This window comes from Myxine glutinosa, chromosome 4, assembly GCF_964187855.1.
Source record: "Myxine glutinosa chromosome 4, kmMyxGlut1.1, whole genome shotgun sequence".
NCBI lineage: Eukaryota > Metazoa > Chordata > Myxini > Myxiniformes > Myxinidae > Myxine > Myxine glutinosa.
This window is the reverse complement of record NC_136264.1, coordinates 103,283,632-103,288,446: the sequence shown is the minus strand read 5'-3', so window position 1 is coordinate 103,288,446 and position 4,815 is coordinate 103,283,632. Positions and strand designations below refer to the sequence as shown.

General features: G+C 43.7%; 1 non-coding gene across 1 annotated transcript; it reads right to left on the bottom strand.

Moving 5' to 3' along the window:
* Positions 1 to 4,300: 4,300 nt before the first annotated feature.
* Positions 4,301 to 4,493, bottom strand: LOC144891891 (U2 spliceosomal RNA). Its single transcript, XR_013623301.1, has one exon. It is a non-coding gene; the product is annotated as a U2 spliceosomal RNA (small nuclear RNA).
* Positions 4,494 to 4,815: the final 322 nt, after the last annotated feature.

Genomic DNA, 4,815 nt, shown 5'->3' with positions numbered 1-4,815 from the left:
AGGATCACAGGTTCACACAGAAGGACCATTGTTTAAGTGGTCTAATGAATAAGGATAACATGTCAAAAGGTTAGAAGGTTCGTAAAGAACAGGGTGAGAGAAATAGAGGTGTTTAGGGGCAGTGAGGGAGGGGAAAAATTAACATGTAAGTCAATGGGAAAATGAGAGTGTCCCAGAAGCAACATATATACACTACTCCGGTGGTTGTAATTATCGGGCTGCTTGCTGCGTAGATCTCTTATCTTGTATAATCTTACAATAATTCACCAAATGTCCATCCGTCCGTTCGATGGTACAGCAAAAACGGCTCAACCGATCGCAACGATATTTTGGGTGGGTATTCCTGGGACCCCTGGGAGTAAAATAGGCTATATTGTTTTTCCAAGTTTTCCAATTTTCTAGTTTTTCCAAACACGATGGAATAATATTTACCGATATGAACAGTGATGTGGCTTTTGTTGAAATTCTACAAATACTGTTTATTCTACGTACCAGGAGAGAGTAGATCGACTTCTGACGAACTCTTCCTATATAAACGTGCGGCTCCGAAGTAACATGGCAGCGTGTGCAAAGTGACTGAGAAACAGGTGTAGCGGCCGCTTCTGTGTTACAGATTCGGCGCGCACTCTTCACACATAAACGTGCGACTGAGAAAGACGTGTAGCGGCCGCTTCCGTTTTGCAGAATTCAATCTTTTTTTCAAAATGTGCGCCATGTACTGTTTAGATTTTTATGATTTGCGTGTGATATGATTTAACGGATGTTTATATGAATCGTTTAAAATAAAATAAAAAGCCTTCAATTTCTGATATTTTGCCTTTTCATTTGGACCTTCCAATTGAAGCCCTGCCCATAGGGCTGGTACCGTTGCAAGTGAGGTTTAATATGCACTCTGTAACATGAAGATCGCCCATTGGCTCCAGGGATGGAGGGGTGTAACTGTTGGACATTTGTTATGTAATTACGTCGTAATTACGTCGATCAAATCTAGATATCTCACGGTGTATGTCCCAATCAGCGGAGGCCAGGATCACATGTCAAGTGAGTTCTTTAACTTCCTTTCCTTCCTCTGCTGCTCTGTCTCACCGCTCGAGTCTTTAGGCCATATAAATACAAATACCACACCATGCTGTATGCATGTTTGATGTAGTTTTTGTTAACGGCCTTGTACCATACCTGCCTGCTCTACTGCTTCAGCACGAGTTTACCTTTTGCCAAGCCCAGGTATGCTTGGACCAGGGTGGGAATTATACATTCATTTTATTATTGACAAATGGTACGAATATTATTATTGTTGTTAATATTATTACTATTAATAAATGCCTTGTTACAATGTTATCATTGTTTTTGTTATTACTCTTGCCTGAGGAGAGTGGATGTAATTCGCAGGATGTAACCTGCGAATGGTTCGACGGATGTGCGGAGTATCGTTGAGAGAGAGGAAGACAAATGATGAATTGCGAAAGATGATGGGAATAGAGCCTGTGATGGATGCTGTGAAGAGAAACAGGTTGAGATGGTTTGTTCATGTGTTGAGGAAGGATGAAAGTGACTGGTTGAAAAGAGTGATGGAAATGAATGTAGAAGGAAGTAGAGGATGGGGAAGACCGAGAAAGACTTGGCTAAAGATGGTCGAAGAAGAAATGCGGGCAAGGGGGTTAACAAGGGGAGATGCAGAAAATAGGGCAAAATGGAGAATATTGTCATGGGGACCGCAAGGCTAACCCCCGCTCTAGCAGGGAAAATGGCCTTTAAAATGCATGTTGTTGTTTGTTGTCTCGCCTGAGGAGAGTGTATTGCATTTGAGTCCGTTTGTCTTTGTTTGTTTGTCCGCACAGAATAAATATGATTTTTCTCTGCAACCCTTGGTCGGGTTGACAGGAAATTTTGACCATAGGTGCATCTCCATCTGTGGAATTTTTTAATGATAATTATGACGTCATAGATCACGTGGTTCGGCCGCCATCTTGGAAAAATCGAAAAACGTTGCACCGCCATATCTCCGAAAACGCTGAATATAAAAAATTGAGACATGGCTCATTGTAAAGAACTCTCCATGGGGAATAAAATATGTTAATGATGTCATAGGTGCCTCCATTATGACGTCATAATTCGACAAGTACAAAACTTCATCCTATCAAGATGAAATTTCTTGAGGGCCATGTCGGCATAAACTGGTGGAGAAAAAAAATATGATGACGTCATCGGTCACGTGGTTCGTCCGCCATATTTGTTTTAACACAAAAGCTTTAAAAACCACTGAAAATGCATCCTGGTGAGGGTTTGCAAACTCTGATTGCTCTTTCTTGTTTATTTTGTAATAGGAATACCATGTCATGGAAAGACCTATTAACCTGCTCTATACACCTTAACATGGCACGTGTTTAGAAACAGGAATTCTTCCGGATTATTTGTAGTTAATTAGCCGGATCATCTCAGGAGATCATATCTAAACCTATTCTCATTTTTAACAGGTTCCAGGGCTCTGCTGCTGAGCCCACTGGGGAAGCTTAAGCTCTTTCATATGGCCCCTCAATAGGAATTTCTGGCTATGTCAGTGCCTGCAGGGGGTGATATTTTTGACATCCGCCCCGAGTGGCACAAACCATCACTACGCCACTGGGTGTGGTGGCAAAGCGCACCTGCCGTCCTGCTGTTCCCCCCAAATGGGCGGCGGCGTGGCTGGTCCTGGCCCAAGTTCCCGACTTTTATAAGAAGGCCAACACATACCCACTGCGTCTGACCACTAGGCGTGCGTCTTGCACATTCAGTTTCTCGACACCAGCTGCAATATGAGGGAGATGCCGACGGCACGTAGCCGCGATGAGGGAACAACCCCGATCACGGTCGCTAAGCTGCAGACCATGGAACAACGACTAAATGCGACCTTGTGGTTGTGGCCGGCCGTTGAACAGCTGGTTCAATCTGGTTCACTCACTAAAACTAGGCCGGCACACTAGGTAGAGAGCATACCTCCACCAGGCTGAACAGTTTACGTTCTGGACTTAAACCAAAATCGAATCGGCTTGTTCTTGTCACCTACCCAGCTCATCCACAACTTTTTGAAATATCGTTTCTGGCCTTGTGTCTTAATGGTGAGAATCATATAAAAAAAAAATTCTCGTATCTGAATGAATTTTCACCAAAATCGAATCAATTCGTCCTTGTCACAAACCCAACCTGTCCACCAAGTTTCGTCCAAATCCATCCATAATTTTTTGAGACATCCTGGTTAAATATCGTTTATGGTCCAATCACCCAATGGTGAAGAATCATTAAAAATTGTAGTATCTGGATCAGGATATTCACCAAAATCGAATCATTTCTTCCTCAGCACATGCCCACCCTGCACACCAAATTGTCCGAATCCGTCCACAAATTTTTCAGATATCCTGTGTAGAGACAGAGGTGAGAACATAACGTCCATTCACCTTTGGTGGTGGAGGTACAAAGGAAGAAATGGAAATCTGTAATTTCTTTGCTTATTTAGAATATCTCAGCACGGGTGTTGTTTCTTCTTTTGTGTGCACAGTCTCACAAGGCTGCGAGTTGCGTCATTGCCCGGGGGGTTGTGCCTGTGCTGCTGATGCTCCCTGTAGGTTGGGGCAGGAATGTGGAATATGGCCAGGGTGCTCGCGTTGTCTTCGTGGAGGACACCGTGGGTGTCTTTAATGTCCAGCAATTAATGTCGGCGGACAGGATGCCCGTTCAACGTCTATCAGAGGGAAAGCACACTGATGAATCGCATTACCTGTGAAACTTTGTATTTGGGTCAGGATGAGAGGTGAGTGTGCATACTTCTCGAGTCTGGACCATCCTGCAAGTGCCTCTTTATTGGTGTAGAACATTCTGGGTGTCCCGTGAGCCTTTTTACAATCAATGAAATTTGTCCCTTTTTGTCCCCCGTTGCACCGCGGAGCGAAAGGGGGATTATGGTTTTCCCCTCCTTCCGTGTGTCCGTCCGTCCGTGCGGGCGGGTATGCGTACGTGCGTAAGCGAAGGACCGCATTCAAATTTGGTGTGTGGGTGCAACCCACGTCAAAATCCAAGATGACCGCCGCCATGTATGTCTGACGCCATGTATGTCTGAACCTTGTGAGCGGAATATCTCGAAAAATAAGCGAAGTACCAACTTCTAATCTGGTGTGTGGGTGTATCTAGGCATAAGGAAGAACGCTATTGAAAATTGGGTCGCCACGTCAAAATCCAAGATGGCCGCCTTGCGAAGGCCGCCAGTTGTAAAAGCAAATCTTGAGGTTTCTCCTTTATGATCTTTTCTTTGTTTTCCAGGTCCCCCCAAAGGGGGTGCACCGTTCCCGGAGGTACTGCAATACCGGGTCGATACGTGGAGCGGACGGAGCAAGCCCCTAATCCAACTCCCGATACCAAAAATCCATTTAATAGACTAGTCCCGCATTGCGGAACATATCAGCTATTAAACTGATAAGAACAGATACTACGACGATTTTTTTATTAAAATGAAAACCAGCAAACAAGTGTCAACCATCAAAGCAAGTCACAATTGCTCAATTGAAGATCCTCCACAACAATTACAACATATTCCGTAAATCCACATAAAGAAACATCTCTCTCTTAAACAAGGCAAGAACATAATTCATAGAAAAATGATGCATCCCATAACATGCTGAGACCCTCGCCTTCCACAAGGCCATTTTCAAACAATTCAATATTTTCCAGAACACGATTTGTTTCGGTTTACATTGATTGCCAAACGGACCGTACAAAATCATTTCCCAACTTAAAGTAAACTTAACCTTTAACTTGCACAAAAACTTACACAAAACCTCATTCCAA